We start from the raw sequence: 13,182 nt of genomic DNA on the forward strand, positions 1-13,182 counted from the left end.
CCCCGGCTATCAAATAGGATGAAGCTAGCTCTGCGCCTGTATGGACCTGCACCCAGAGTCACGATCTCCCCAGCCTCCCGCGGTTCAATCAGGGCAACATGGGCCCTGTCGATCCACTGGTACGTATCAAGTGGCCCAGGTACCAAGACACGGTCCGCAGAGATGTGCCTTCCAGCCATAAACAAATATCTAAAAGACTGCGGCTATTCATGGTCCGCCTAAACCTTTAGGAGGAAATCATCCGACATCCGAATCTTTTGGCAGGAAGAATGTTATAAATCTCATCATTATAAAGAATCTGCTCATGTAGTAAAACTGGATGGCCAGCTGGTGGCGCAGTCCAAGGAGTATAAATACTCGGGCTTATAGGGACATTTTGTAAGACAGGAACTAGTGAAGTACAACTAGACCTCCATGTTCTGAAACAAGTTGATTGAAGCCTTGCTTTATACTCAAACCAAGTGCGTAGTGAGTTTTATAAAGTCAGTGACCAAGCTCTAACATTAAAAGTGGTGACCCAACATTTACATTACTGGCAGTGATCCTACTCTAACACTACTGGTGGTGACCCTACTCTAACATTGCTGGTCGTGACTCTACGCTTACATTACTGGTGTTGACCCTGCTCTAAGATTTCTGGTTGTGATCCTACACTTACATTTCTGGTGGTGACCCTACTCGAACATTACTGGTGTTGATTCTACACTAGCATTAATGCTGGTGTCCCTGCTCTAACATTAATGGTGGTGACACTACTCTAACATTAATGCTGGTGTCCCTACTCTAACATTATTGGTGGTGACCTTACTCTTACGTTACTGGTGGTGACCATATTCTAATGTTAATGATGGTTAACCTATTCTAACATTACTTGCGGTGACCCTACTCTAACATTAATGGTGATGAACCTACTCTAGCATTAATGGAAGTGACCCTACTCTAACATGACTGTTACCCTACTCTAACATTAAAGCTGTGACACTATACTAACATTACTGCTGGTGACTCTTCTGTACCATTACAGTTGGTGACCCTACTCAATCATTATTGGTGGTGACCGTACTCTAACATTTCTGGTGGTGACTCTACTCTATCATTGTTGGTGGTGAATCTACTCTAACATTAGTCGTGGTGACCCTACGCTAATGTTACTGGTGGTGATTCTACTCTAAAATTATTTGTGGTGCCCCTACTCTAACATTACTGGTGGTGACACTATTCTAACATTACTAGTGTTGGCTCTACTCTAACATTATTGGTGTGGGCGTACTCTATCATTACTGGTGGGGACCCTGCTATAACAATAATGCTGGAGACACTACTCTAACATTAATGTTGGTGACTCCACTCTAACATTACTGCTGGTGGTACTACTGTAACATTTCTGTTGGTTTATCTACTCTAACATTACTGGTGGTGACTCTGCTCTATCATTACTGATGGTGACTCTACTCTAACATTACTGGTGGTGAATCTACACGAACATTATTGTTGATGACCCTACTCTAACATTAATAGTGGTGGCTCTTCTCTAACATTACTGGTGGTGAATCTGCACTAACATTACTGGTGATGAACCTACTCTAGAATGAAAGGCGATGCCCCCGCTCTAACATTACTGGTGGTGACATTACTGTAACATCACTGGTGATGACCCTATTCGAACATTACTGGTTGTGACATTACTCTAACATTACTGTTGTTGACCATACTCTACCATTAGTCATGGTGACACTAATCTAACATTACTGGTGTTGGATCTAATCTAACATTACTGGTGGTGCCCCTACCCTAACATTACTGGTGGTGTCTCTACTCTGACCTTAATGGTGTTGGCTCTATTCCATCATTATTGTTGGAGACCCTGCCCTAACATTAATGGTGGTGACACTATTCTAACCTTACTGTTGGTGACTCTACTGTAACATTACTGGTGTTGACCTACTCTATCATTCCTGGTGGTGATCCTGCTATTACAATAATTGTGGAGACCCTACTGTAACATTACTGGTGGTAGCCCTACTCTAACATTACTGGTGATGAACCTAATCTAACATTATTGGTGATGAACCTAATCTAACATTACTGGCCGTGACAATGCTCTAACATTACTCTTGTGACTCTACTCTATCATTTCTGCTGGTGACACTTCTGTTACACTTCTGGTGATTATTCTACTCTAACCTTACTGGTGGTGACCCTACTCTAACATGACTGTTTGTTACCCTACTCTAACATTAATGCTGTGACACTACACTAACATTACTGCTAGTAACTCTTCTGTACCATTACAGTTGGTGACCCTACTCAATCATTATTGGTGGTGACCAAAATCTAACATTTCTGGTGGTGACACTACTCTAACATTGTTGGTGGTGAATCTACTCTAACATTAGTCGTGGTGACCCTACGCTTACGTTATTGGTGGTGACTCTACTTTAACATTATTTGTGGTGCCCCTACTCTAACATTACTGGTGGTGACACTATTCTAACATTACTAGTGTTGGCTCTACTGTAACATTATTGGTGAGGGTGTACTCTATCATTACTGGTGGGGACCCTGCTATAACAATAATGCTGGAGATACTACTCTAACATTAATTGTGGTGACTCTACTCTAACATTACTGGTGGTGAATCTACTCTAGAATGAAAGGCGGTGCCCCCACTCTAACATTACTGGAAGTGACATTACTCTAACATCACTGGGGATGACCCTATTCGAACATTACTGGTTGTGACCCTACTCTAACATCACTGTTGTTGACCGTACTCTACCATTAGTCATGGTGACACTAATCTAACATTACTGGTGCTGGCTCTACTCTGACTTTAATGGTGTTGGCTCTATTCCATCATTATTGTTGGTGACCCTGCCCTAACATTAATGGTGCTGACATTACTCTAACCTTACTGTTGGTGACTCTACTCTAACATTACTGGTGTTGGCCTACTCTATCATTACTGCTGGTGATCCTGCTATTACAATAATTGTGGAGACCCTACTGTAACATTACTGGTGGTAGCCCTACTCTAACATTATTGGTGGTGACTCTACTCTAACATTACTGGAAGTGACACTACTCTAGCAATACTGGTGGTGGCCCTACTCTAACATTACTGGCCGTGACCATACACTAACATTACTGTTGGAAACTCCTCTCTAACATTACTGCTGGTGATACTACTGTAACATTTCTGGTGGTTTATCTACTCTAACATTATTGGTGGTGACTCTGCTCTATCATTACTGATGGTGACTCTACTCTAACATTAATGGTGGTGAATCTACACTAACATTATTGTTGATAACCCTACTCTAACATTACTGGTGGTGGCACTACTCTAACATTACTGGTGATGACCCTAGTCTAACATTACTGGCCATGACAATGCTCTAACCTTGCTGTTGTGACTCGACTCTGTAACGTTACAGTAGTGTCACCACCAGTAAAGTTAGTGTGGAGTAACCAGCAGTATTGTTAGTGTAGGGTCACCAACGGTAATGTTAGAGTAGAGTCACCTCCATTAATGTTAGAATAGCTTCACCATCAGTAATATTACGGTATGGTCACCACCAGTAATATTAGTGTAGGGTCACCTCCAGTAATGTTAGAGTAGGGTCACCACAAGTAATGTTAGAGTAGGTTCACAACCACTGCTTTTCTAGTAGGATCACCACCAGTGATGTTAGAGTATGGTCACCAAGAGTAATTTTAGAGTAGGGGCACCACCGGTAAGGTTAGATTAGTGTCACCACTAGTAATGTTAATGTAGATTCACCAACAATAATGTTAGAGTAGAGTCACCACCAGTATGGTTAGTGTAGGGTCACCCCCAATAACGTTAGTGCAGATTCACCACCAGTTATGTTACAGTAATGCCACCAGCAGTCATGACAGAGTGGAGTCACCAACATTAATGTTAGAGTATCTTCACGACGAGTAATGTTAAACTAGGTTGATCACCAGTAATGTTATAGTAATGTCACCACCAGTAATGTTAGAGTACGGTCACCACCAATAATGATAGAATAGAGCCATCACCGCTAATGTCAGAGTAGAGTCACCACCAGTAATGTTAGAGCAGGATCACCACTTGTGATGTCAGGTTAGCGTCATAACCAGTAATGTTCATAAAGGGTCACCACCAATGATGTTAAATTAAGGTCACCACCAGTAATGTTAGAGCGGGGGCTTCGCCATTCATGCTAGAGTATGTTCGTCACCAGTAATGTTAGTGTAGTGACACCATCAGTAATGTTAGAGTAGGGGCACCACATGTAATGTTAGCTTTGCATCACCACCAGTAACGTTAGTGTAGGGTCACCATTATCAATGTTAGAGTAGAATCACCACCAATAATGTTAGAGTAGCGTCACCACGAGAAATGTTAGAGTAGGGTCACCACCAGTAATGTTAGAGTAGGGTCACTTCCATTAATGTTAGTGTAGGTTCATCACCATTAATGTTAGAGTAGGTTCACCACCAGTAATGTTAGAGTAGGTTAACCCCCATTAGCGTTAGTGTATGGTCACCACCAATATTGTAAGAGTAGGGTTTCCACTTGTAATGTTAGTGTATGGTCACAAAACGTTATATTCACAGAGGGTCACAAACATTAATTTTGGAGTAGGGACACCGCCATTAATGTTAGAGTAGTTTCACCACCAGTAATGTTAGTGTAAGTTCACAACCATTAATATTAAAGTAGAGTCACCACCAGTTAGGGTGGAGTTGTAAAACCACCAGAAATGTTACAGTAGTGTCACCAGCATTAATGTTAGAGTGGAGTCACCAACAATAATGTTAATGTACGGTCACCACCATTAATGTTAGATTATGGTCACTAACAGTAATGTTAGAGAAGTGTCACCACTAGTAATGTTAGATTAGGGGCCCCAACACTAATGTTAGATTAGGGTCTCCACCAGTAAGGTTAGAGTGGGGTCACCACCAATAACGTTAGTGCAGATTCACCAGCAGTAATGCTACAATAGATGTACCACCATTAATGTTAGAGTAGAGTCATCACCAGTAAGGTTAGAGTAGATAAACAACCAGAAATGTAACAATAGTGTCTCCAGCAGTAATGATAGAGTGGAGTCAACAACAATAATGTTAGAGTAGGGTCACGGCCAATAATGTTAGTCTAGGGTCATCACCAGTAATGTTAGAGTAGTGTCACCACCAGTAATGTTAGAGTCCGGTCACCAACAGTAATGTTAGATTAGTATCACCACCATTAATGTTAGAGCAAGTTCACCACCAATAATGATAGAATAGCGCCAACACCACTATTGTCAGAGTAGTGTCACCACTAGTAATGTTAGTGTAGGGGCACCACCATTAATGTTAGGGTAGAGCCAACACCAGTAATGATAGAATAGCGCCAACATCACTAATGTCAGAGTAGGGTCATCAACAATAATGTTAGTGTAGATTCACCACCAGTAATGTTATATTAGGGTCACCACCAGTAATGTTAGATTAGTGTCTCCACCATTATTGTTATAGCAGGGTAACCACCAGTAATGATAGAGTAGGCCAACACCAGTAATGTTAGAGTAGGGGCACCACAAGTAATGTTAGAGTAGTGTCACCACCAGTAACGTTAGTGTAGGGTAACCATTATTAATGACAGAGTAGATTCATCAACAATAATGTTAGAGTAGAGTCACCACCGGAAATGTTAGAGTAGGGTCACCGCCATTAATGTTAGAGTAGGGTCACAAACATTCATGTTAGAGTAGGGTCAATTCCATTAATGAAAGAGTAGGTTCATCACCAATAATGTTAGAGTACTTAAGGAAGTGGCCCTGGAGATAGTAAATGCATTGCTGGTCATCTTCCAGAACTCGATAGACTCTGGAACAGTACCCATGGATTGGAGGGTAGCTAATGGTACCCTATTATTCAAAAAAGGTGGTAGAGAAAAAGCTGGGAATTATAGACCGGTAAACCTGACATCAGTAGTGGGGAAAATGCAAGTGTCCTTTATAAAAGATGTAATAGCAGAGCACTTGGAAAGCAGTGACAGGATCAGAAAAAGTCAACATGGATTTACAAAAGGTAAATCGTGCTTGACTAATCAACTGGAGTTTTTTGAGAATGTAACTGGTAAAATAGATAAGGGAGAACGAGTGGATGTGGTGTATTTGGACTTTCAGAAGGCTTTCGATATGGTCCCACATAAGAGATGAGCTTTTAAAATTAAGGCACATGGGATTGGGGGCAAGGTATTGACTTGGATAGAGAACTGTTTGGCAGATAGAAAGCAAAGAGTTGGAGTAAATGGATCATTTTCCGAGTGGCAGGCTGTGACTAGTGGGGTACCAGAAGGATCGATCCTAGGACCCCAGCTGTTCACAATATATATTAATGATCTGGGCGAGGGAATTGGATGCAGTATCTCCAAATTTGCAGACAACACAAAGCTGGGTGGGAGGGTATGCTGTAAGGAGGATGTCCTAAAACTCCAGTATGATTTGGACAGGTTGGGTGATTGGGCAAAAACATAGCAAATGTACTATAATGTGGATAAATGTGAGATTATCCACTTTGGTGGCAAAAACAGGAAGGCAGATTATTATTTGAATTTCAATAGATTGGGAGAAGCGGAAGAGCAAAGAGACCTGGGTGTTCTTGTGCACCATTCGATGAAGGTAAGCATGCAGGTGCAGCAGGCGGTTAAGAAGGCAAATGGTATGTTGGCCTTCTTAGCAAGAGGGTTCAAGTACAGGAACAAGGATGTCTTGCTGCAGTTTTACAGGGCATTGATGAGACCGCACCTTGCGTATTGTGTGCAGTTTTGGTCGCCTTATCTGAGGAAGGATATTCTTGCCATGGAAGGAGTGCAGCGAAGATTCACCAGGCTGATACCTGGGATGGCAGGAATGACGTACGAGGAGAGTTTGGGTCAATTGGGCTTGTACTCACTGGAGTTTAGAAGATTGAGAGGGGATCTCATCGAAACCTATACAATTCTGTCAGGCCTGGACAGACTAGATGCAGGAAGGATGTTCCCGATGGCCGGGGTGTCCAGAACTAGGGGTCATAGTGTAAGGATAAGGGGTAAGCCATTTAGGACTGAGATGAAGAGGAATTTCTTCACCCAGAGAGTGGTGAACCTGTGGAACGCTCTGCCACGGAGGGCAGTGGAGGCCAATTCATTAAATATATTCAAGAAGGAGTTAGATACATTACTTAAGGCTAAATGGATCAAGGGATATGGGGAGAAGGCAGGGACAGTGTACAGGATTTGGATGATCAGCCATGATCTCATTAAATGGCCTACTCTTGCTGCTATCTTCTATGTTTCTATGTTTCTAGTAGGGTCACCACCAGTAATGTTAGAGTAGGTTAACCACCATTAGCGTTAGAGTATGTTCACCAACAATAATGTAAGAGTAGGGTCTCCACTTGTAATGTTAGAGTAGGGTCACAAAAAGTTATATTCAAAGTGAGTGACAACCAGTAATGTTGGAGTTGGGCCACCACCAGTAATGTTAGTGTAGAGACACCACCAGTAATTTTAGAGTAGGGTCACCACCAATAATGTTAGTTTAAATTCACCACCATTATTGTTAATGTAGAGTCACCACCAGTTAGGGTAGAGTTGAAAAACCACCAGAAATAAATGTTACAGTAGTGTCACCAGCATTAATGCTAGATTGGAGTCACCAACAGTAATATTAGTGTATGGTCACCACCATTAATGTTGGAGTATGGTCACTACCATTAATGTAAGGGTAATGTCACCACCAGTAATGTTAGTGTAGGGTCGCCACCAGTAACGTTAGAATAGGGTCACTTCTATTAGTGGTAGTGTAGGTTCACCACAAGAAATGTTAGAATAGATAAACTAGCAGAAATGTTACAGGAGTGTAACCACCAGTAATGTTAGTGTGGAGTCACCAACAGAAATGTTAGTGTAGGTTAACCAACAGGAATGTTAGAGTATATTCACCTCCAGTAATGATAGAGTTGCTTCGCCTCTAGTAATATTACGGTATGGTCACCACCAGTAATGAGAGTGTAGGGTCACCTCCATTAATGTTAGAGTAGAGTCACCACCAATAAGGTTAGAGTTGGGTCACCACCAATAACGTTAGTGCAGAATCATCAGCAGTAATGCTACAATAGATTAACCAGCATTAATGTTAGAGTAGAGTCACAACAAATAATGTTTTTCCAGGTTCTCAACCAGTAAGGTTAGAGTAGAAAAATCACCAGAAAAGTAACAGTAGTGTCACCAGCAGTAATGATAGAGTCGAGTCACAACAGCAAGGTTAGAGCATTGTCACGGCCAGTAATGTTAGACTAGGGTCATCAACAATAATGTTAGTGTAGATTCACCACCATTAATGTTAGAGTAGAGTCACCATCAGTAATGATAGAGCAGAGCCACCACCAGTAATGTTAGAGTAGATAAACCACCAGAAATGTTACAGTAGTATCACCAGCAGTAATGTTAGAGAGGAGTCTCCAACAGTAATGTTAGTGTATGGTCACGGCCAGTAATGTTAGAGTAGGGCCACCACCAGTATTGTTAGAGTAGTGTCACCTTCAGTAATGTTAGAGTAGAGCCAGCACCAGTAATGTTAGATTAGTGTCACCATGACTAATGGTGGAGTACGGTCAACAACAGTGATGTTAGAGTAGGGTCACAGCCAGTAATGTTCGAATAGGGTCATCCCCAGTGATGTTAGAGTAATGTCACTTCCAGTAATGTTCGAGTGGGGGCACCGCCTTTCATTCTAGAGTAGATTCATCACCAGTAACGTTAGTGTAGATTCACCACCAGTAATGTTAGAGTAGAGCCACCACCATTAATGTTAGAGTAGTATCTCCAGCATTATTGTTATAGCAGGGTCCCCACCAGTAATGATAGAGTACGCCCACACCAATAATGTTAGAGTAGAGCCAACACTAGTAATGTTAGAATAGTGTCACCACCAGTAATGTTAGAGTTGGGGCACCACAAATAATGTTAGAGTAGAGTCACCACCAGTAAAGTTAGCGTAGGGTCACCATGACTAATGTTAGAGTAGATTCACCACCAACAATGTTAGAGGAGAGTCACCACCAGAAATGTTAGATTCGGGTCACCACCAATAATGATTGAGTAGGGTCACCAACAGTAATGGTACAGAAGAGTTACTAGCAGTACTGTTAGTGTAGTGTCACAGCATTAATGTTAGAGTAGGTTAACAAACAGTCATGTTAGAGTAGGGTCACTTCCATTAATGCTAGAGTAGGTTCATCACCATTAATATTTGAGTAGAGTCACCGCCAGTAATGTTAGAGTAGAATAATCACCAGAAGTGTAACAGAAGTGTCACCAGCAGAAATGATAGAGTAGAGTCACAACAGTAATGTTAGAGTAGTGCCACCACCAGTAATGTTAGAGTAGGGTCATCAACAATAATGTTAGTGTAGATTCACCACCATTAATGTTAGAGTAGAGTCACCATCAGTAATGATAGAGCAGAGTCACCACCAGTAAGGTTAGAGTAGATAAACCACCAGAAATGTTACAGTAGTATCACCAGCAGTAATGTTAGAGTAAAGTCTCCAACAGTAATGTTAGTGTATGGTCACGGCCAGTAATGTTAGAGTAGGGCCACCACCAGTATTGTTAGAGTAGTGTCACCACCAGTAATGTTAGAGTAGAGTCACCACCAATAATGTTAGAGTAGGGCTACCACCAGTAATGTTACAGTCGGGTCTCCACAATTATTGTAATAGCAGGATCACCACCAGGAATGATAGAGTAGGCCAACACCAGTAATGTTACAGTAGAGTCACCAACAGTAAGGTTAGAATAGTGTCACCACCATTAATGTTAGGGCAGGGTCTCCAACAATAATGATGGAATAGAGCCAACACCACTAAGGTCAGAGTAGAGACACCATCAGTAATATTAGGGTAGGGGCACCACCAGTAATGTTAGAGTAGATCCAACACCAGTAATGTTAGATTAGTGTCACCATGACTAATGGTAGAGTATGGTCAACAACAGTAATGTTAGAGTAAGGTCGCAACCAGTACTGTTCGAATAGGGTCATCACCAGTGATGTTAGAGTAATGTCACCACCAGTAATGTTAATTGTGATGAAGCTACTCTACTTTAACATTAATGGTGCTGAACTGACACTAACATTATTGGTAGAGACCCTACTCTAACATTTCTGGTGCTTTCCCTACTCTAACATTACTGGTGGTGATCCTACTGCAACATTAATGGTTGTGACCCTCTTCGAATATAACTTGTTGTGACCCTACTCTAACATTACAAGTGGAGACCCTACTCTTACATTATTGGTGGTGAACATACTCTAACGTTAATGGTGATGAAGCTACTCTAACAGTAATGGAAGTGACCCTACTCAAACATGAATAGCGGTGACCCTACTATAGCATTATTGGTGGTGACCATTCTGTACAATCACTGGTGGTGACCCTACTCTAACATTTCTGGTGGTGACTCTACTCTAACATTATTGGCGGTGAATCTACTCTAACATTATTGGTGGTGACATGACTCTAACATTACCCGTGGTGACTCTACTCTAACATTACTGGTGTTGGCCTACTCTATCATTACTGGTGGTGAGCCTGCAATAACTTTAATGGCGGTGACCCTACGCCAACATTACAGGTGGTGACCCTACTCTAAAATTACTGGTGGTGACTCTACTCTAACATTACTGTTGGTGACCCTAATCTAACATTACTGGCCGTGACCATAAACTAACATTACTGTTGGTGACCCCACACTATGATTACTACTTGTGATACTACTGTAACTTTTCTGGTGGTTTAACTACTCTAATCTTACTGGCGGTGACTCCACTGTAACATTACTGGTGGTGAATTTACATTAACATTATTGTTGGTGACCCTACTCTAACATTACTGGCTGTGACCCTAATGTAGCATTACTGGTGGTGACCGTATTCTAACATTAATGGCGAAGAACCTACTCTAACTTTAATGGAAGTGACGCAACTCTAACATGACTGATTGTGACCCTACTGCAACATTGTTGGCGGTGACCCTACTGTAACATCACTGGTGGTGAACTTACTGTAACATTACTGGTGGTGACCCAACTCTAACATTACTGGTGGTGCCCCTCCTCTAACATTACTGGTGGTGAACCTAATCTAACATTACTGGTGGTGAATCTACACTAACATCACTAATGTTGACCTACAATATCGTTACTGGTGGTGACTCTTCTCTAACATTACGGGTGGTGAATCTACATAACAATACTGGTTACCCTACCCTTACATAACTGGTCGTGACCATATTCAAACTTTAGCGTTGGTGACTGCACTCTAACATTACTGCTGGTGACATTACTGCAACATTTCTGGTGGTTGATCCACTCTATACTTACTGGTGGTGACTCTACTCTAACATTACTGGTGGTGCACCTATTCTAGGATGAATGGCGGTGCCCCCGCGCTAACATTACTGGTGATGATGCTACTCTAACATCACTGGTGGTGACCCTTTTCGAATATTACTGGAGGTGACCCTAATCTAACATTACTTTTGGCGACTGTACTCTAAAATTACTGGAGGTGACCCTACACTAGCATTATTGGAATGACTATGCTCTACCAGTAGTGGTGGTGACACTACTCTAACATTACTGGTGTTGGCTCTACTCTAACATTACTGGTGGTGCCACTACCCTACCATTACTGGTGGTGGCTCTACACTGACATTAGTGGGGTTCGCTCTATGCTATCATTATTAGTGGTGACACTACTCTAACATTACTGGTCGTGACCATACTCTAACATTACTTTTGGTGACTGCACTCTATCATTACTGCTGGTGACACCACTGTAACATTTCTGGTGGTTTATATAATCTAACCATATGGGTGCTGACTCTACTCTAACATTAAGGATGTTAAATCTACTGTAACATTACTGGTGGTGAATCTCCACTAACGATATTGGTGGTGACACTACTCGAACCGTACTGGTAGTGACTCTACTCTAACATCTCTGTTGGGGAATCTACACTAACATTACTGGTGTTGACCCTAATCTAACATTACTGGCGGTGCCCCAACACTGACATTACTGTTGGTGACCCTGCTATAACATCACTGATGGTGATTCTACTAGAACTTTCCAGGTTGTGAACCTATGCTAACAGTACTTGTGGTGACCCTACTCTAACATTACTGTCGGTGACCCCACTCTAACATTACTGTCGGTGACCCTACTGTAACAATACTGCTGGTGGCCCTACTGTAACTTTACTGGTGGTGACCCAACTCTAACATTACTGTCGGTGACCCTACTGTAACATTACTGGTGGTGACCCTACTCTAACATCACTTTCGGTGACCCAACTCTAACATTACTGGTGGTGAGCCTACTGTAACTTTACTGGTGGTGAGCCTACTTTAACATTACTGGTGGTGAGCCTCCTCTAACATTACTGGTTGCGAGCCTACTCTATCATTATAAGTGTGACCCTACTCTCACATTACGGGTTGTGCCCCTACTCTAACATTAATTGTGGTGACCCTACTCTAAGATTACTGGTGGTGACCTTACCCTAACATTACTGGTCGTGACCATACTCAAACTTTACTGTTGTGACTCCACTATAAAATTACTGCTGGCGACACAACTGTAACATTTCCTGTGGCGAATCTACACTAACGTTATTGGTGGTGACCCCAATTTAACATTAATGGTGGTGCCCCTAATCTAATATTACTGGTGGTGATCCTACCCTAACATCACGGCTGGTAACCCTGCTCGAACAATACTGGTGGTGACACTGCTCTAACATTAATAGCGGTGACCCTGCTCTAACATTAATTGTGATGACACTACTCGATAATTACTGGTGGTGACACTACTGTAACATTACTGGTCGTGAACATACTCTAACTTACTGGTCGTGACCGTAATCAATCATTACTGCTGGTGACATTGCTGTAACATTTCTGGTGGTTGATCTACTCTATCCTTACTGCTGGTGACTCTACTCTAACATTACTGGTGGTGCACCTACTCTAGGATGAATGGTGGTGCCCCCGCTCTAACATTACTGGTGATCGTACTCTAACATTACTGGTGGTGAGCCTGCTTTAACATTACTGGCGGTGACCCTACTCTGACATTACTGGTGGTGACC

This window comes from Somniosus microcephalus, unplaced genomic scaffold (genome assembly GCF_052327205.1).
Source record: "Somniosus microcephalus isolate GS21.2 unplaced genomic scaffold, FLI_Smic_1.0 unresolved_chr2, whole genome shotgun sequence".
Classification (NCBI taxonomy): Eukaryota; Metazoa; Chordata; class Chondrichthyes; order Squaliformes; family Somniosidae; genus Somniosus; species Somniosus microcephalus.